The sequence below is a fragment of the Dermacentor albipictus genome, chromosome 5, assembly GCF_038994185.2.
Source record: "Dermacentor albipictus isolate Rhodes 1998 colony chromosome 5, USDA_Dalb.pri_finalv2, whole genome shotgun sequence".
Taxonomy (NCBI): Eukaryota; Metazoa; Arthropoda; class Arachnida; order Ixodida; family Ixodidae; genus Dermacentor; species Dermacentor albipictus.
The window spans coordinates 46,793,364-46,815,013 of record NC_091825.1 but is presented as its reverse complement, the minus strand read 5'-3'; the positions used below and the strand labels follow the sequence as shown (position 1 = coordinate 46,815,013).

Below are 21,650 nucleotides of genomic sequence, written 5' to 3'. Positions count from 1 at the left end.
GAACTATGCGGAAAAAAAATGGAGGAATTAAAAGCAGGCACAGCGTGCCTGGTTTTAATGAATCAGTCGAGAGTGCCTCGTCCGTCCATGTGCTTGTCTTGTGCTTGCTTGTCTTGACATGAATAGGACGGTTGCGAAATTTCATCGCGAGCAAGCGTGCGCGATCATGCGGACATTCCCTGCACAATGTCTGTAGCCGTGTGAAAAGTAAATAATAATCGTCAGCCTCTCGTGCCTGCGTGACAGCTACATTCAAAGCAAATTCAAGAAGTGGAAAAACGTAATGTGGTCTAGCTAGAGCTCATCCCCTGCAATACCACGGCTATATTTGACATTAATTTTTTTTTTCAGGGCCTGCATTCATTAGGGCTTTTCATTAGGTATGATAAATTCACATGACTGGCAGTAAGAAATTCAACTAAAGCGCATTTGCGTACTTTCCCGTGAAATACATTCCAGCACTGCAGTTTTTTTCAGTTTTCAGTTCCCGTGAACTGCATTCCAGCAGTTTTTTTTCCCCTCGTACGATTGTACGAGGGGGAAAAAACTACAAAAACAAGTCTGAACGAGAACTATGCGGAACAATATTTAGAGCATGATACTGACGAGTATCGGGCCTCCAAATGAAATATAATCCTGGGAAGAACAACGTGGTGAGTTTACATAAACGTGCAAGAACTTCAAACAATCAAAGTGGCGATGTTTCTGGAGAGTGATTATGTTTTGGGGGATGCGCGACTCTTCCGCGTCGCCTATGTTGTTTTCGCGCATAGCTCCCGTCTCCTGTAACCCGTCTTCGCCACGTGGCGTTACGGCCGCGGTCAGTATGCTTGCAGGCTAGTACGAGAGATGGCGCGAGTGTTGCTGTGCTAACGCCACCTAACGGCGGGGTTACGTGGGTGCAAAGGAGAAGGTTCTTCCTCTTTTGCTCCGGATCGGCAAGCGGCGTGGATGTCGCGCGCGTGCGCCGATCTATGCTTTTGCGAGACCATCTCGCGAGGCCTATACTGGAGTGGACGAATAAGATCGTTAGAACGCGCCACCATTCGCGTGACCGTACGCGCGAACGACCGGGCGGTGGTGCCCAGCATGGGGCGAACATATTCGCTCGCTATCCAGTCGCGGTGAGTCAGACTTCCTCGATTCGTCGCGCGCCGATCGGCATGTTTTGTGTATAGCAACTTGGATAGCAGGCATGTATACAAAAGGTGCAATAAATGCCCTTGTGATTGTTTGCACTATTATGTTGCATTCCTTTGTCCCAAGAGCACCAGTGAAAGCCCCACATCTGGCTGCGCAACGTGGGCCTCTTGGGGCATCGGACAATATCTTTGAGTTTTGCTGCGTTCGAGATCTTTTTTTGAAACGAAGCGTAGGGATAGCGTGGATTTTGATCGCTAGCGTCGGTGGCGTGCTTTCTTGAGCAAGGCGACGGTTGTAGTGTTTGAACTTTTCAACATGCTAAGCTTTCGCAAGTGTTTTTTTTTTACATTCGTTGGTACGAGAGCCACATGGTCTGCATCCTGGAAAAGCGAGGCTTAGCGCCCGCGGAACATTGGCAAGCCAGAAGCGAGTGAGTACGGAAGCCTCGTGGGTGGTCCGAATTTCTTATGTGAATAGCTTCTATTTGACTCTGATGAAGTCGCGAATCTGGGAGCCGGGTGCCGCTACGGGTTGACTGGTATTGCGGCTTGGCACCGGGCGCTCCGACACCGTCTGGGACGGTGGGCGCCGTCAACTCGGATGCTGTGTGCATCGAGCGAGATAGGACCACTTCACAGAGCTGACGTCTCCTCGCGGCTGCCTGTTTTTCGCCCATTTTGGGTGTTGTTTTTTGGGTGCCCGTTGTTGTAAGGGTAGCGACGCTTTGTGCCGAAGGCTTACGAAGCTGCCTGTTGCACGTGAAAGGACACAACCGTGTAGACCGTAGCGTTGAGTTGTTGCACTTTCCTTCCCTCATTCTAGTTAGCCTCGCACGAATTGAAATTACTCGCTCGACTCGAGGAAGCGGTTTGTTCACGTGAACTTAGCATTTGAGTAGCCGCCTGGTCTTTTGCTACCCGAGTTGAACATCGTACCACGTAGGCAATGCGCATGCACAATTCCTCTCCCTTGCACTACTTTAGTGTTTGCCGAGTGCGTTGAGTGTACGCAGCGTGGGTGGATTCACCCCTGGTTTGCTGTCACCTGCACATCGTCTGTGCTGCTGCTCCGGACCCTGGGCAACGGAGATGATGTGGCCAGTTCGGCGCAGCGACTTCGGCGGCCGCCTGTATCCAGATCGCAAGAGCCGGCAGTCACCAACAGCTACTGCGGCTCTCGCGAGCAGGGCGCGTCGGCGCGAGCGACGCTTTCTCGTACCAACTACTGCGTCGCCGTTTCCGCAGTCCTGGCCTGAAATCGTGCCGTCGAGTCTGCAGAGGTGCTGCTGTGACCAGAGGGCGCCAGCGGTGTACCCCAAGGACAATGTCGGCTCGCATGTTATGGACAGCGTGTGGACACTTCCTCGGTGCGGCCACACGCTGAGGAAACAAACTAGTACATGCATAAGCATGTACTAGTTTGTTCGCGGAGCACACGTTGATGTTAGACCGTATGACATGTTCCGTGGGAATATGTAGTGGTTTAATGTGGGGATGCGCGACTCTTACGCGTCCCCTAATATTGTCACGTGGCGGTGACGTTGAATAACACAGTAGCAATACTGTGAACGACAAATCTAACCTTTATTGGGCGAACCTGTGCCCACAAAACAGGCTACACTTACACAACGATAGCGGCGAACACGCTCGGCGATCGTCGAAAAACTGATCAGCGGGTCCAGCGCGTCGGCTTTTATAGATCAGTCGTCGAATGTTCCAGATTAACTGATGGGACCCGCGTGTCTTCCACAAAGTTCTACACCATTCGTGTCACACGATGAAATCTGATAACACAAGGTTCGGCGACAACAGACACGCGGATAGAAGCGTCGATAACTTTCCAGAAACGTCGGATACATGCAGGCGCGTCCCTCGCTCTGCGATTACAGTTAAGCGGCGAAACGTGGTTGCCCGATAAAGTACTCGTGTCATTACCCCCCTCTTAAAAAGCATCGACCCGATGCTGCAAACAAACGAAAGTAACAAAGAAAAGCACTCGTAGCAAAGAAAACAACAAACCAAGGAAGTTCATCAGCGTCCGTAAAATGGTTTAAGGCGCACCACGTGGACCACTTCAGATCGTGCGCGGCGCCGCTTTGAGTGCGAAATGGCGTCTGGCACGACCTCATAGTCTAGTGCGCCAATACGTCGGATGACCTTGTAGGGTCCGAAATAGCGTCGCAGCAGCTTCTCACTGAGTCCTCGCCGGCGTATCGGGGTCCATACCCAAACACGGTCGCCGGGCTGGTACTCGACGAAACGTCGTCGGAGGTTGTAGTGTCGGCTGTCAGTACGCTGCTGGGTCTTGATCCGTAGGCTGGCGAGCTGTCGGGCTTCTTCGGCGCGCTGGAGATAGGTAGCGACGTCAAGATTCTCCTCGTCAGTGACGTGCGGCAGCATGGCGTCGAGCGTCGTCGTCGGGTTCCTGCCGTAAACCAACTTGAATGGCGTGATCTGTGTTGTTTCTTGCACCGCCGTGTTGTAGGCGAAGGTGACATCCAGAGGCCGGTTGCATCCAGAGGCCGGTTGTTCGCACTGGAGCAGCCAGAGAAGGCTGTTGGTCGCCGCTGTGGGACATCGGGATCTCAAGCGGTGTTGGAGGCAGTCGAGCGAGGCGTCGGCTCCGGCGTGGCACTTGCTGCAGCAGCTCCGTCGTCTTGGTCGAAGTACTCCGCACCTCCATCACAAAACTGTTACGGTTAACGTTAAACCGGCTTTATTTAAGGGACGAGATTGATGGTGAAGTCAAGATGGCGTCCCCAGGCTGCACCAGCTTCTTCTTCTTCTCCTCGCCCGGCTCATGCCGTAGCAATATATATATGCCGCTGTTTATGCCTATGCTGCGTTATGGCTTGGCTGACTCATCGATGCAAGCAAGCCAGGAACGTGCTTGCAAAGACCACGGCGCTTTCTTCGTTACGTAAGGTGAGCGTTTCTGCAACGTCTCTGCCAGCTGCGACGCAGTGTCATGTAAAGTGACTTGGCACTGTCCGTGTTTGAAACTGCACACTGCACAAACAGCGAACAGCTGTTCCCCAAGACAGCACTGCGCCGAAGTTCTGTCGGTCTCCAAATTATAATAAAAGGCATGTTCTTTTTCATCATTTTTCATAAACATATCAGTTTGATTTAAGTTCCCTATGCCGCATTTTGGCAGGTTAATATAGCGCGAACTGTAATGACGCCAAATTTTTTAGGAGCGATTTTCTTACATTCTTGAGCTACGCGGCGTCATGCGGTTCGCTTGAAGTTGCTGTAAACCGAAGCGTACAAACAATACATTTTCACAGTGGTCGCGATGACTTAATGTGTGGTAAATATTGTCTGATCATAAACTCACTATTTGCTCTTTCCTACTCTCGCTGTACAGAATGAAAGGTAGTGAAATATTGAGCGTGTAGTTTCTCGGTTCACAATGACAGGTAGCAATGAACCGGCTCACAACGACATATGTTGCACTGGTTAGACAAGTGCGAATGTGAAAGAAAATCATTCGCACTTGTATAACTACTGCAGCCTGTCATTTAAAACTGGTATTTTCTGACACTGATATTTTGTTTTCGAATAACCATTTACCAACGTGTTCACACATACTGACAAATGTTTACGTTATACTATTAGGTCGTATGTAGTAGAAATGTTACTAGGGGGATAGTAAAACGTTAGTAGCAAGTACTTAAGCACATTTAAGCAAAATGTTGCCACAATGTTACTACAGGGCCTAAAGAGATGTGTTGGTTCACTGTTGCTAGAATGTTTTAAGACCATCTACGAACATGCTTCAATTGAAGTATAGTGGCCAATTGTTGATAGGATGTTGCTAGAGTGTATAAAGACAAATGTTAATAATTGATTGGTAGAAAGTTGTCAGAACGTTTACAAACATTTTTCAATAGGAAGAATGTTAATAGGTGGTTGGTAGAAAGTGGGCAGAAGATAAATGGACATTGTTTGTTTGAAAGAATGTTACTAGGGTGTATAAAGACAAATGTTCATATGAAATTGGAAGTTTAAAGACATCCTATGAACACATTTCTATTGGGAGTTGGTGGCCAATTGCTTCTAAGGTACTACTAGAGCGTTGTTAAGATGTATAAAGAGTGTCGGCAGGACTTCAATTGAGTGTTCGTAGGTTCTAGTTACAATAGCTTAAAGACGGTCTAAAGAATGTTGCTAGAGTTTTTTATAAAAGATTTAAGCCCCAAAGAGTGTAAACGTTTTAAGACTACACTCTTAGGCAAAGTTACACCCTTTGGTGTGTATCTCTGCCACACAGCAGTAATCGTCCTCTGCCTTGCTTGCGTTTCCTTTCTTGAAAACGCCGCGCCCGCTACTCTTCTGTCGGGAATGCTGTGTCATGCTGATAACGCGCATGCCGTTCATTACTGGAAAGTACTGGGCTCGCCGCTCTAAAGAAAGTAAATGCGGACAAGACAGATGATTATTTTTGTGTGGCAAAAGGGTGTAATTTTTCTTAAGAGTGTAGATATTACACTCTAAAACAAAATTACACCCTTTGGATTGTATCTTGCCACACAACAATAAACGTCCCCTGTCTTGTCCGCATTTCCTTTCTCTGAAGCTGCCAGTCCGGTACTTCCCAGTAACAAACGGTATGCGCTTTATCAGCATGACATAGCATTCCCGACAGGAATGTAGCGGGCGCAGCGTTTTCAAGGAAGAAAACGCAAGCACGGCAGATGACGATTATTGTTGCGTGGCAGATATACACCCCAACTGGTGTATTTATTTATTTATTTATTTATTTAGATATTTCATACATACTGCTAGCCTCCATTTGGAGGCTGTTGCAGGACATGGTAAAATACATTGCATCAAAATAAGAATGACAAACTTATATATTTTTAATATTGTATAGTTTTTACAAGAAGACATAATGAGCAAAACAATAAAAGAGTGTGACCTTCCTGAGTCAGCCCTTAAAGGTTAATGAACAGAAATACAGAAGCATCAGATAAACAATAAAAAGGACATCAAAACCAATTAGAGATAAAATGGGGTGTCTGGTAAACCAAGATGCGTAGTCATAGACATATTTTTCCAGTATAGAAAGTAAATCGTCAGGGGAGCAAATTATAATATCACTAGGCAATGAATTCCAGTCTGATTGCCTGGGGAAAGAAAGAATACCTGAATGTGACTGTGTGGAACCTGTATTCAATTAAATGATTATGATGTTTAGTTCTAGTGTTTCGCTGTTCAGTGAAAGATACATGTGCACCACTGTTAAATTTGTAGCCCCCGTTAAGGAGGTGGAACAGAAACTTGAGGCGTAAGAATTTCGCACGCTTGTAAATAGCCGGGAGGCAAGCTTTATCAAGGTGTTCTGTCGGAGAATGATTACGGTTATAGCTATTATAAATGAGTCTGATGGCTTTTCTCTGTATTGCTTCTAGGCGTGTTATGCACTGTTTGGTATGGGGGAACCAGCAGGTAATACCATATTTTACTATAGGACGAACGATGGAAGTGTAGGCTAGCATCTTAGTGTCTGGTGAGGCAGATATTAAAGAGCGTTTAAGTTAACAAAGTGTTTCAAATGCTTTAAAAGAAATGTTTGACACATGTTTGTCGCATTTCATATCAGATAATAGGACAATTAATGCCCAAATATTTATAATCACCGACTATCTTTCATTTTTGCTATTCGATCGCGTAGGTGAATTCTAGTGGTGTTCTTTTTCGGCTTACTCTCATAAAAAGAGTCTTGTATAAAGTAATCTTCCTCTGCCATGCCTGACACCAATTTGCTACTTGCGCAAGCTCATGATTTAGTGTTACTTGATCATTATGGTTCCTAATCTCCCTATATATAATGCAATCATCTGCAAACATGCCCATCGTTGGTTTCATGTTATCTGCCATGTCATTGATTTATAGTAAAAAGATAATTGGTGCTAAGACTGTTCCTTGTGGCACTCCGTATGACACCTATACCCAATCAGATTGCTGGCTTTCCATTTCTAGGTACTGTTGTCAGCCTGCAAGATAAGCTTTTATCCAGTTTATTATGCTGCCAGATCCGAGAATGTGTTGTAGTTTGCCCAGGAGTTCAGGATGGAATACCCAGTCGAATTCCTTCGATAGATCTAAAAATATTATGTCAATCTGCCCGCGGTTATCAACGGTTAGAGCGAAATCATGCACAGTATGTGTCAGTTGCGTATCACTAGACAGTCCTTTTCTGAAACCATGTTGGTTTTTGCCAAGCAAGTTATCTTCCGCAAAGGATTACGATGTGTTTTAGTATGATGTGTTCGAGAATTTTGCAAGATGTGCAAGTTAGCGAGATAGGTCTATAATTTGATGCGCTTGTTGCGTCACCTGATTTGAGAATCGGGACAATCTTTGCTATTTTCCAGTCTTTGGGCACGACAGACGATTCTAGAGATTTTTTAAAGAAAAGTAACAGCTATTTAGAGACCCATTCTGCGTATCTCTTGAGAAAAGTATTTAGAATCCCATCTTGGCCGCAAGATTTTTTAATGTCGATGTTAAGCAGCAGTGAAAGTATACCTGGTTCCTTAATCTCTATATTACCAAGTATGTCGCCGGTTCCCCTCGGCTGATGGTTTAAATCTGGTGAAGTTCCGTCGTCTTGTGTAAAAACGGATTTAAAAAAGTTATTGAACTGATTGGCTCTTTGGAAAGCATCTTTAGGCGGCAAATTACTTTGCTTATGCATGTTCGCGTTAAAATATCTGCAATATTTTTGAGGAGCCGTCTTGATGAAGTTGCTAAGTGTGACGTTCATGTACGGATGTTTTGCTTGTTTTATCACTGCTCTCAACACATGTGCCAATTTGCTAATTTTCTCAGAGTAGCAGGGATTTGATGTCTTCTTCTTAAGTTTCCTCAGCCTTGAACTCTTACGTTTCATATCGACACGTGTACTTCTTTATCTGGTGACGACTTCTCACCATCTAATAAATGTTAGCGCACAGCGCAGGACGCGCCTGCATGTAAAAGAATTTTCTGGAATGTTATCGATGGTTCCATCCGCTGTCTTTCCCCGCAACTTGTGTGATCTGATTGCATCAGATCACACAATTTTGTGCAAGACACACGGGTCCCAGCGGTTACTCTGGAACATTCGACGACTTATCTATAAAAGCCGACGCGCTTGACCCGCTCGTCAGATTTTCGACGATCGCCGGCTGTGTTCGCCGCTATCATTGTGCTTTAAGTGTAGCCTGTCTTTGGTGGCACAAGTTCGCCAAATAAAAGCTAGTTTTGTCTTTCACAGTATTGCCATAGAGAAAGGGATTGAACAAGAGCGGACACTCGGCGAAAATTGGAAACAGGAAACACGTCACGCTATACTTTTTTTAACATCGACGAATTGGGGTCGCGAGCATCGAAAAATAGAAGAATGTGAAATGAGAGTAACAGAAATTGTTTTATTTTTTTATTTTTTCCCGGAAAAATTAAAGATATCTGCGTATAAATTAAATTAAACTTTGCGGCTTACTTCCGTTGCCTAGCGACAGTCGAACCGGCGAATGACGAGCCAGACATGAGCCAGATGTTTGCGTCATTCGGCAGACACACCGCCGAAGCGGGACAGACCGGCCGCGCATCTGAGCGTTGGGCTGTTCGCGCACCCGTCTGCCTGTTTTTCTATTTTGGGATTTAGCCTGGTTTGGTGGCCTCCCGGCGAATTATTGCGTTCATTCGGAACTTCGACATGGCAGCACTGCACTATTGGACTACGGCAAGGTGAGAAACATTGTTCGACAGTCTGTGCGACGCACTTCAAGCAATTAGGCTTAGTGCCCGGCCACTAGGCTAGACTTGTGACGCAGTTAACGAAAAACAGCGTGGTCGTCGTGGAGCAGTTAATTTGAATTAAAGAATCGTACTGGGAGATGTTTGCGACGCTTCCTATAAGCCCCAATATTCTTTTAATTAATTTCGGTAGTTTTTGGGCACGCTAGTCGCACAGGGTGCTGTGACGCAGTTTCGCGTGTACAGAATTTTACTGCGACAAGTTTTGGCGCTTTCTCTGACTGCCAACATTATTGAAACTAATTTAAATACTTTTTGGGCTACCTTTCGGGCGCAGTGGGCGCACCTGGCGCTGCGACTCGGTTAGCGAAAATCAGCTCGGCCGTAGTGCGCGGTTCCTCGCTTTAATGCATTGACAAGTTCATGGCGCTTCTCTTTCTCTGACGCCCAATAGTGTTGAAAATTATTTTCGATACTTTTATGTTATGAGGCCCACTCGCCGCGCCTGTTGTGACCCAGCGAAAAGCAGCTCGGCCGTGGTGAGTTAGTTTGGCGCGTACTGAATCTTACTGCGACAAATTTGTCGCAATTTTTATGTCCCCGCAGCAATTTAAGCCTTCTTTCGGTACCCACGCTTGTCGAAAACGCGACGAGCAATCGTCAAGAGTGATAACACGGGAGTGCGTTGCTTGCGCCTGCAGAACGTACAAGTGATAAGCCTAGGAGATCAAACGCCAGGAACTAGTAACTCGAAAATTCTGTCTTCTGAACGGCACCCACGCATGTTCTCTTGAGTGCGAGTAGAAGGAATTGTGCGAGCGTCCAGCATGCTCTGGTTGAGAGCCTGTGTTGTGGCCACCTCTGTGTATTCGCAGTGTACTACCTCGTCGGTTGTAGCCAAGTTCGCTAAACGCGCCGTTGCCCGCGCATTCGTGCTATTAAAGTGCAGGAAATAAGTATTGGGAAGAGGGGAATGCTTGGAATTAGAATGTGTTTGTGGTATGTACGGTATTGCTTGCGACGAGTCGGTTATTTCCTACGCCGTGTGTGTAAATACGAACTGCATTTTTTGTTTGTAATGCCGCCCACTCACCATTTTCGCACGCTTCGCCTCTACAGGCATTATTCTGAGATGTTAATACCAAAATAACGCTTGTAATTTTTTCAGCTCACGTCGTCTGGTGGAGCTTCCTGCGGAAACTACTGCTGCTTACGTGGTGCCACAAGGCTGGATGAATTCACAAAAGCCCGCGACGAGCATTTACAAAGAATAAAATAAACGTTAATTTTTCTGCATTTCACAAGGTGTCTTGCGTCTTTATGAAATTGCACGTGGCACATATTCAATAGAGGCTTGTGAAGATCGTTCGCAATCAATTTTACTTAATAAAATATATTGCAAATAAATATTTAATAAATGAGAAATAAATATGCAACTAAATAAATATTTGCTGCAAAAGCAAAAAAAAGAACGGAGCCCGGCATGACGCGCACCAGCTAGAATTCAAAACGCGCGCGCACAAAACCGAAACCGGAAGAGTGCTTCAGGTTTTAACATCGACGGCTTGGTGCGCTGCAGTTAATTCGGCCGCTGGACTCTATGGGAGTGTCCGCTCTTGTTGTATTCCTTTCTCTATGGTATTGCTACTGTGTTCTTTAACATCACTACCCCGTGACATCTGGTGCAGGTGCTTTTCGTCCATGTACCGGACGGCCCCGACAAGCCGTGATCCAAGCCCGGACCGCAAAGAGAGCACCAACGTAGTCCCGGACCATCGAGCAAGCCGTCGTCTACAACAGCTGGCCCCGGAGCACAGACTTCTACCTGAGAACACCAAAAAGACTGTGGCCAAGACTACCACAATGGCAGCCCCAGTGTCACCCGTCGTACTTCAACAACCCAGAGAGCCCCCTACCTTCATGGAGCTACGTCGGACGATCCGGTAACCGGGCTCGAAACCTTCGAAAGGATCTCGACTTTTAACAACTGGGCATATGAGAATAAGCTACGACATGTGTACTTCTACTTGGAAGATGCAGCGAGGACTTGGTTCAAGAACCGGGAGTCCACCTTTGCAACATGGGACCTGTTCCGCAGTAACTTCCTGAGGACGTTCACGAGCGTTGTCCGAAAAGAAAGGGCTGAAGTTCTGCTGGAAAGCCGAGGCCAACTACCCAATGATACCATCGCCATCTTCACAGAAGAGATGACCCGTCTTTTCCGGCACGCCAACCCGGCAATGTCCGAAGCGAAAAAAAGTAAATTTCTTGAGGCGAAGCGTAAAGCAAGAACTTTTCGCCGGACTAATCCGAAACCCACCGAAGACCGTAGCTATGTTCCTGACCGAGGCTACGACGATTGAGAAAACTTTAGAAATGCGCACTAGGCAATATAAGCGCCAAGTGCTCACGCCTCAGTGCGCTATCCAAGGGCTGGGCTCTGTTGACCTCCAAGAGACCATCAGGGCCATTGTGCGCGAAGAACTGCACAGGGCCTTGCCTTCGTCGCAGCCTCAAGCAGCTTCGATCGCTGACATCGTGAAAGATGAGGTTCAGCGACCGCTGGGAGTTCCTGAGGTGCAACCACAATTACCGCATCCCCAGCCAGAAGCGACGACCTAGCCGCCGTCGCACGCCGTCAAGGTCCCCCTCCGCGACCGCACCAGGATCCTGTAACGCCGCAATTCCGTCGTCCCCCGCCGCCACCAGCACGGCCACCCGTCACCCAGCGCACCTACGTGAGGAAGACGAACATTTGGTGCGCCCCCGACCACCACCCGCTCTGCTACGACTGCGGCGAAGCCAGCCATATGTACCGTCGATGCCCATACCGCGACCTCGGATTGCGAGGCTTCGCCGTCAACACACAGAGCCCGAGGGAAGGTGAACGCCTTCGTGACATCGCCAACTACCTGGCCGCTACTCAGTGGAGCCCTCGACGACCGTCCCGTTCGCCGTCACAAGGCCGCTACCTGTCACCCCTACCTAACCTTACCGGCGCAGAAGCACTGTTTTGTAGGGTGACGATCGCCGTATATTCCCTTTATGTTGGTACAATGTACAGAGCACCGAATTCTGGCCCGGAGCCATTACATATATTGTCTGACTTCATACAGCGTCACCTTCAAGGGGACAAAAAGGTTATCCTTACGGGCGATTACAATCTACCAGGTATAGGATGGGATTCGTACGATGCTGGTGTTGTCAATAAGGACAGCGCTGAGGCGATACTTGATATGGCCTTCAATAGTGGTTTAAAGCAAGTCATTCAGCAACCTATACGTGCTACTTAGTCGAGCAGCACAATTCTTGATCTGACTTTCGTGAGTGAAAACATTCCTGTAGAGAACATATCATTGGAAATAATTGACGGAATTTCGGACCACAAGGCAACCAAATGCTGTCTATCACTGCCGTCGTCAGCACGCTCAGAAAAATTGATCACACGAATATATGATTGGAAAAACGCAGATGATGTCAGCATTCTTGACCTTTTTGATTATCACTAACTCAATTTTTCTTGTCTTTTCCATGATAATTCTGTGGCAGTAGATCAATTATGGGCTAAATTTAAGATCTATGTACAGCAATGTTTATCAAACTTTGTACCCATCAAAAAAAAAGAAAGTGCACAAAAGAAACCCTTGGATCACAAGGAATACAATACATATTGTCACGTGGTAGTGACGGTAAAGAACACAGTAGCAATTCCGTGAAAGACAAAACTAGCTTATATTGGGTGAACCTGTGCCCACAAAGACAGGCTACACATATAGCACAACGATAGCGGCGAACACGGTCGGCGATCGTCGAACACTTGATCAGCGGGTCAAGCGTGTCGGCTTTTATAGATCAGTCGTCGAATCTTTCAGAGTAACCGCTGGGACCTGCGTGTCTTCCACAAAATTCTACACTATTCGCGTCGCGCATACATGCGATCAGATCACACAAGTTGCGGGCAAAGACAGCGGATAGAACCATCAATAACATTCCAGAAATTTCTTTACATGCAGGCGCGTCCTGCGTTGTGCGATAACATTTGTTAGGTGGTGAGAAGTGGTCGCCCGATAAAGATAAAGAAGTAGACCTGTCATTACCCCCCTCTTAAAAAGCATCGTCCCGATGCTACAAATATAAGGGAACGAAACACAAAAGGACACTTAATTAAACAAAAGTGACAAAACCACGAAAAGAAACAAAGACCAAAGGTTAGTTACGCGAAGTCCCCAAGTTCATTAACGCTGGCAGTACGGCTTGAGTCGCAAAACGTGGACTATTTCAGGTCGTGAGCGGCACCGCTATGATAGAGAAATGCCGTATGGCACGACCTCCTAGTCCAGTGCGCCAATACGCCAGATGATCTTGTGCGGTCCGAAATAGCGACGCAAAAGATTCTCGCTCAGTCCTCGTCGGCGAATAGGGGTCCAAACCCAAACACGGTCACCGGGCTGGTACTCGACGAAGCGTCGTCGGAGGTTGTAGTGTCGGCTGTCGGTACGCGGCTGGTTCGTTATCCGTAGGCGGGTGAGCTGTCGGGATTCTTCGGCGCGCTGGAGATAGGTAGCGACGTCAAGATTCTCCTCGTCGGTGACGTGCAGCAGCATGGCGTCGAACGTCGTCAACGGTTTCCTGCCGTAAACTAGCTTAAACGGCGTGATCTGTTTTGTTTCTTGTACCGCCGTGTTGTAAGCAAAGCCTACGTACGGTAGGACCGCGTCCCACGTCTTGTGGTCGACGTCGACGTACATTGCTAGCATGCCGGCCAGGGTCTTGTTCAGGCGCTCCGTGAGACCATTCGTCTGCGGGCAGTTGTCCTCCTGTGGCTTGTATAGCTGTACTGCAGAATGGCTTGGGTGAGCTCTGGTGTCAACGCTGTTCCTCTGTCAGTGATGAGATCTTCTGGGGCACCATGTTCCAGCAGAATGTTCTCGACGAAAAATTTCGCCACTTCGGCTGCGCTGCCTTTCGGTAGAGCTTTAGTTTCAGCGAAGCGGGTGAGATAGTCCGTCGCCACGACGATCCACTTACTACCGGATGTTGACATCGGAAACGGTCCCAGCAAATCCATCCCGATCTGCTGAAATGGTCGGCAAGGAGGTTTCATCGGCTCTAGTAATCCTGCTGGCCTTGTCGGTGGTATGTTGCGTCGCTGACAGTGACGGCATGTCTTGACGTAACGAGCGACGTCGGCGGTCAGACGCAGCCAGTAATTGCTTTCCTGTATGCTCGACAGCGTTCGGGAGAATCCGAGGTGCCCAGCGGTTGGATCGTCATGTAAGGTGTGCAGTACTTCTGGACGCAGCGCTGATGGAACAACAAGAAGATAGCAGGCGCGGACTGGTGAGAAGTTCTTCTTTACGAGCAGGTCGTTTTGTAATGTGAACGAAGACAATCCGCGCTCAAATGCCCGAGGTACTACGCCGGTGTTGCCTTCCAAATACTCGACGAGGCCTATTAGCTCCGGGTCTGCTCGTTGCTGTTTAGTGAAGTCTTCTGCGCTTATTATTCCGAGGAAGGCGTCGTCATCCCCATCGTCTTCCTACTGGGGATCGATGGGGGCGCGTGATAGGCAGTCGGCATCTGAGTATTTTCGTCCGGACTTGTAGATTACCGTGACGTCATATGCTTGCAGTCTGAGGCTCCACCCCGTCAGCCGTCCTGAAGGGTCCCTTAAGTTAGCTAGCCAACACAACGCGTGATGGTCGCTGACGACTTTAATGGCCTGCCATATAGGTAAGGGCGGAATTTTACTATAGCGCAAATGATGGGGAGGCATTACTTTGCAGTCGTAGAATAATCGGCTTCCGCTTTTGACAGCGACCGGCTAGCATAAGATATCACCCGTTCATGTCGGTCTTTTTTCTGGCCTAGGACGGCACCGAGGCCTAGACTACTGGCGTCACTGTGGATTTCGGTATCGGCGTCTTCGTCGAAATGTGCAAGTAGTGGCGGTGACTGCGTGCGTCGTTTTAGTTCTTGAAGTGCGTCGGCCTACGGCGTTTGCCACTTGAACTTGACATCAGATTTGGTTAAATGCGTACGCGGCTCAGCGATGCGTGAAAAGTCCTTGACAAAGCGCCTGTAGTAGGCACACATGCCAAGGAATCTACGCACTGCCTTCTTGTCGATGGGCTGCGGGAACTTTGTGATGGCAGCTGTTATCTGTGGGTCAGGGCGTACTCCGGATTTGCTGATGACGTGGGCTAGGAACAGAAGCTCATCGTAAGCGAAGCGGCACTTTTCTGGCTTCAGGGTGAGCCCTGATGATTTTATGGCCTCTGGTACTGTCGCAAGCCGCCTAAGGTGCTCGTCGGAATTTCCGGCGAAGACGACGACGTCATCCAAGTAAACAAGACAGGTCTGCCACTTCAATCCTGCTAACACCGCGTCCATGACGCGCTGGAACATTGCATGCGCCGAGCACAGTCCGAATGGCATGACCTTGAACTGGTAGAGGCCGTCTGGCGCGATAAAGGCAGTCTTTTCGCGATCTCTCTCGGGGACTTCTGTTTGCCTGCCAGACTTGAGGTCCATCGACGAGAAGTATTTAGCGTTGCAGAGCCGATACAATGCGTCGTCTATCCGTGGAAGAGGGTATACGTCTTTCTTCGTGATCTGCTTCAGTCGACGATAATCGACGCAGAAACGTAGGGTTCCGTCCTTTTTCTTCCCCAGGACAACAGGAGATGCCCACGGGCTTTTCGACGGCTGGATGATGTCGTCGCGGAGCATTTCGTCAAGTTGTTCTCTTATAGCTTCACGTTCTCGCAGCGAAACTCGGTAAGGGCTCTGGCGGAGTGGTCGAGCGCACTCCTCGGTGTTTATGTGATGCTTGGCGACTGGTGTTTGTCGAATCCTCGATGACGTCGAAAAGCAGCCTTTGTATCGTCGGAGCAGACTTCTGAGCTGTTGCTGCTTGCTCATGGGGAGACTTGGGTTTAGGCCGAAGTCTGGTTCAGGAACTATGGTCGTCGGTGTAGATGCGGCAGAACCGGAGAGGACAAATGCATTACTGGGCCGGTATTTTGCAGCGATGCCTTTTTCGATTCTATGCTTTTTCAGGCTTTTCGCGCTTGGCCAGTGGTCAGAACGACGGTCTGCCCACATTATCAACGGGATCAGGCGGCCGTGTGTGGTGGATGATAAGAATAGCATAGAATAAGGCATAAGGCATCACTACAAAATAGCGGCCCTGGTTTCCAGAATTTCCTCGATGTACGCCATCGTAGTGCCTTTGTTGATGTGTTTGAACTCCTGGCTGAAATTTGTCAGCAACACTTTAGTTTTTCCTTCGTGCAGTCGAGCGATTCCTCTTGCGATGCAAATTTCACAATCGAGCAGTAGATGTTGGTCACCCTCGATGACGCCTTCTACGTCGACAGGTGTTTTGGTGCCGACGGAAATGACAATGCTGGAGTGAGTCGGGATGCTTACTTGACTATCGAGCACACTCAAGGTGTGGTGACGACAAGACCTCTCCGGCGGTATCGCTTGGTCTTCCGACAGCGTTATCAATTTCGAATTCAGGTCGATGATTGCACTGCGTTGGTTCAGAAAGTCCATGCCGAGAATGACGTCTCGTGAGCACTGTTGAAGAATAACGAAGGTGGCAAGGTAAGTCCGGTCATGAACGGTAATTCTTGCCGTGCAGATTCCAGTCGGCGTAATGAGGTGTCCTCTAGCGGTCCGAATTTCAGGGCCCTCCCATGCAGTCTTAATCTTCTTCAACTGGGCGGCGATGTGTCTACTCATGACGGAGTAATGGGCCCCTGTGTCGATTAAGGCGGTGACTGCGTGGCCGTCGAGGTCGGTGGTTCTTTGTCTTGCGTTACACTTAGGTCTTGGCGGCGGATCACGGCTGTGTCACGTTGACCTGTGGTTGGTATGGGACGTTGTCAGGTCGTCTTTTGTCGTCGTATTCTTTGCTTCCACACTTCGTCGGGACGGTGGCGTGTCGTTATGTCGTTGAGGTAGTTTCTTCGTCGTCTTCGTCGGCGGTGGAGGATCTTCGTCAGTTCGACGAACAGCAACCGCACCTACATCGGTTGCTGCTTTCAGTTTTCCGGATATGGGCTCGCTGACCGCCCCGGGCTGTGCCAGTGTACGGACTGCGCTGCGGTGACAGGTAGCGGCCTTGTGACGGCGAACGGGACGGTCGTCGAGGGCTCCACTGAGTAGCGGCGAGGTAGTTGGCGATGTCACGAAGGCGTGCACCTTCCCTCGGGCGCTGTGTGTTGACGGCGAAGCCTCGCAATCCGAGGTCGCGGTATGGGCATCGACGGTACATATGGCTGGCTTCGCCGCAGTGGTAGCAGAGCGGGCGGTGGTCGGGGGCGCACCAAATGTTCGTCTTCCTCACGTAGGTGCGCTGGGTGACGGGTGGCCGTGCTGGTGGCGGCGGGGGACGACGGAATTGCGGCGTTACAGGATCCTGGTGCGGTCGCGGAGGGGGACCTTGACGGCGTGCGACGGCGGCTAGGTCGTCGCTTCTGGCTGGGGATGCGGTAATTGTGGTTGCACCTCAGGAACTCCCAGCGGTCGCTGAACCTCATCTTTCACGATGTCAGTGATCGAAGCTGCTTGAGGCTGCGACGAAGGCAAGGCCCTGTGCAGTTCTTCGCGCACAATGGCCCTGATGGTCTCTTGGAGGTCAACAGAGCCCAGCCATTGGATAGCGCACTGAGGCGTGAGCACTTGGCGGTTATATTGCCTAGTGCGCATTTCTAAAGTTTTCTCAATCGTCGTAGCCTCGGTCAGGAACATAGCTACGGTCTTCGGTGGGTTTCGGATTAGTCCGGCGAAAAGTTCTTGCTTTACGCTTCGCCTCAAGAAATTTACTTTTTTTCGCTTCGGACATTGCCGGGTTGGCGTGCCGGAAAAGACGGGTCATCTTTTCTGTGAAGATGGCGATGGTATCATTGGGTAGTTGGCCTCGGCTTTCCAGCGGAACTTCAGCCCTTTCTTTTCGGACAACGCTCGTGAACGTCCTCAGGAAGTTACTGCGGAACAGGTCCCATGTTGCAAGGGTGGACTCCCGGTTCTTGAACCAAGTCCTCGCTGCATCTTCCAAGTAGAAGTACACATCTCGTAGCTTATTCTCATATGCCCAGTTGTTAAAGGTCGAGATCCTTTCGAAGGTTTCGAGCCCGGTTACCGGATCGTCCGACGTAGCTCCATGGAAGGTAGGGGGCTCTCTGGGTTGTTGAAGTACGACGGGTGACACTGGGGCTGCCATTGTGGCCACAGTCTTTTTGGTGTTCTCAGGTAGAAGTCTGTGCTCCGGGGCCAGCTGTTGTAGACGACGGCTTGCTCGATGGTCCGGGACTACGTTGGTGCTCTCTTTGCGGTCCGGGCTTGGATCACGGCTTCTCGGGGCCGTCCGGTACATGGACGAAAAGCACCTGCACCAGATGTCACGTGGTAGTGATGTTAAAGAACACAGTAGCAATACCATAGAGAAAGGAATACAACAAGAGCGGACACTCCCATAGAGCCCAGCGGCCGAATTAACTGCAGCGCACCAAGCCGTCGATGTTAAAACCTGAAGCACACTTCCGGTTTCGGTTTTGTGCGCGCGCGTTTTGAATTCTAGCTGGTGCGCGTCATGCCGGCTCCATTCTTTTTTTTTGCTTTTGCAGCAAATATTTATTTACATATTTATTTCTCATTTATTAAATATTTATTTGCAATATATTTTATTAAGTAAAATTGATTGCGAACGATCTTCACAAGCCTCTATTGAACATGTGCCACGTGCAATTTCATAAAGACGCAAGACACCTTGTGAAATGTAGAAAAATTAACGTTTATTTTATTCTTTGTAAATGCTCGTCGCGGGCTTTTGTGAATTCATCCAGCCTTGTGGCACCAGGTAAGCAGCAGTAGTTTCCGCAGGAAGCTCCACCAGACGACGTGAGCTGAAAAAATTACAAGCGTTATTTTGGTATTAACATCTCAGAATAATGCCTGTAGAGGCGAAGCGTGCGAAAATGGTGAGTGGGCGGCATTACAAACAAAAAATGCAGTTCGTATTTACACACACGGCGTAGGAAATAACCGACTCGTCGCAAGCAATACCGTACATACCACAAACACATTCTAATTCCAAGCATTCCCCTCTTCCCAATACTTATTTCCTGCACTTTAATAGCACGAATGCGCGGGCAACGGCGCGTTTAGCGAACTTGGCTACAACCGACGAGGTAGTACACTGCGAATACACAGAGGTGGCCACAACACAGGCTCTCAACCAGAGCATGCTGGACGCTCGCAGAATTCCTTCTACTCGCACTCAAGAGAACATGCGTGGGTGCCGTTCAGAAGACAGAATTTTCGAGTTACTAGTTCCTGGCGTTTGATCTCCTATAGGCTTATCACTTGTACGTTCTGCAGGCGCAAGCAACGCACTCCCGTGTTATCACTCTTGACGATTGCTCGTCGCGTTTTCGACAAGCGTGGGTACCGAAAGAAGGCTTAAATTGCTGCGGGGACATAAAAATTGCGTCAAATTTGTCGCAGTAAGATTCAGTACGCGCCAAACTAACTCACCACGGCCGAGCTGCTTTTCGCTGCGTCACAACAGGCGCGGCGAGCGGGCCTCATAACATAAAAGTATCGAAAATAATTTTCAACACTATTGGGCGTCAGAGAAAGAAAAGCGCCATGAACTTGTCAGTGCATTAAAGCGAGGAACCGCGCAATACGGCCGAGCTGATTTTCGCTAACCGAGTCACAGCGCCAGGCGCGCCCACTGCGCTCGAAAGGTAGCCCAAAAAGTAATTAAATTAGTTTCAATAATGTTGGCAGTCAGAGAAAGCGCCAAAACCTGTCGCAGTAAAATTCTGTACACGCGAAACTGCGTCACAGCACCCTGTGCGACTAGCGTGCCCAAAAACTACCGAAATTAATTAAAAGAATATTGGGGCTTATAGGAAGCATCGCAAACATCTCCCAGTACGATTCTTTAATTCAAATTAACTGCTCCACGACGGCCACGCTGTTTTTCGTTAACTGCGTCACAAGTCTAGCCTAGTGGCCGGGCACTAAGCCTAAATGCTTGAAGTGCGTCGCACAGACTGTCGAACAATGTTTCTCACCTTGCCGTAGTCCAATAGTGCAGTGCTGCCATGTCGAAGTTCCGAATGAACGCAATAATTCGCCGGGAGGCCACCAAACCAGGCTAAATCCCAAAATAGAAAAACAGGCAGACGGGTGCGCGAACAGTCCAACGCTCAGATGCGCGGCCGGTCTGTCCCGCTTCGGCGGTGTGTCTGCCGAATGACGCAAACATCTGGCTCATGTCTGGCTCGTCATTCGCCGGTTCGCCTGTCGCTAGGCAACGGAAGTAAGCCGCAAAGTTTAATTTAATTTATACGCAGATATCTTTAATTTTTCCGGGAAAAAATAAAAAAATAGAACAATTTCTGTTACTCTCCCCAGTTGAAAAACACAACAGGAAATTTTAAGAGTCTGTCGTATTTTGGGACGTTGTTTCTGTAGTTCTGTTGCCTGTAGTTCTGTTGCCTGTAGTTCTGATGTCTGTAGTTCTGTTGTCTGTAGTGTGACGTCCTGTAGTAGAAAGTTGTGTAGTTCTTGATCAATATTTAATAAAAAATTGACAGAGACGTCCGTAAGGTTATGTAAATTTGTTAGTACAAAAAAGAAAAACATAAAAGTAAAAAAAAATTTAAGAAAACGTCGCCTAGGATTCGAACATGCGACCTCACGATTCCTAGCCCGGCATCTTACCATTGCACCACCCCTAACATGCTTTTCGAGTGTAAGTTTGGCCATGTGAACAGTACGACGTGCCGACGCGCTGATGTTTACATTTGCATGTTGAGAGCCAAGATCCGCTATCACTCCACCACGTCAAGTGCCGCATCTCTAGAAGAGCAAGAGTGTTCGTACCATCGACAGGTACATCTTGCAGTGCTAGAACATCGATTTTGATGTACGATATCCTTATTAAATAAGAAATTCAGAAATAGACAACGTTGACTTTTAGGGTTATTACTGCTAGTTTCGACAGTTGTCTCTCGTTCTTTACACTTTTGAGCGCGCATATAATTCGTGTGTTCAATGCAAAATAGCTACATGAACATTCGTGGATGAGAGTTCTTTCTGACAGCATACTGGCTTTTCACGGCAGCACTGTACCAGATAAATGAGACCCGAGCGAGACAGCTTTTCACGCAACTTTGTGGAACAACCCAAATCTTCTTTTCCGCTTCGCATAAGCTTGTGAAATATTCCTGGGAAATTGACTAATGTGTCAGTGTAACAGCACTTGTAAGTCCACAGGCCTGTGTGCCACATCTTACGAAAAAAAAAAACGGATACGCAGCCATTCCCGCAGATGGTATGATTTTGATCAGTGGCCGATTTTGAGGAGGCCGGTAGGGCGTTGCTGGTGCCGCATTGTCACGGCACAATTATAACTATTCGCCACGTCGACTTTATTACCGGTGTCGGTGCCATCAGCATTGCCGGCTTCAGAGAAGCGCGATTGAATACCGCGCAAGAGAAAAGTACAGTGTACACCACCGATGCGAAAACATACAATTTTAAAGGACCGCGACGGAAAGCGCTTCTGTTGCGACTTCGAAACTCTTGGCCGTCGCGACCGAATGTTTCTGCTGCGACGTCAGAATTGGTGTCGTAACGTCGGAGTCGCTGTCAGGATATAAAGCTGTTGTTCCGACTTCAGAACTCTTGTTGTCGCGACAGAATGCTTCTGTTGCGAAATCAGAATTTCTG

At 48.5% G+C, this 21,650-nt stretch overlaps 1 protein-coding gene across 2 annotated transcripts in view; it reads left to right on the top strand.

Annotated features, from left to right (window-relative positions):
- Nucleotides 1-21,650, top strand: part of LOC135899188 (uncharacterized) — a 122,491-nt gene that overhangs the window by 68,961 nt on the left and 31,880 nt on the right. Inside the window, exon 4 of one of the 2 annotated variants that reach the window (XM_070539568.1) lies at nt 10,580-11,234. The exons of the other annotated variant lie outside the window; for it this stretch is intronic. The gene's annotated coding sequence lies outside the window, so the exon portion shown is untranslated. Of the gene's footprint in view, nt 1-10,579; nt 11,235-21,650 lie in introns of those variants that run through there. 2 annotated transcript variants of the gene reach the window in all.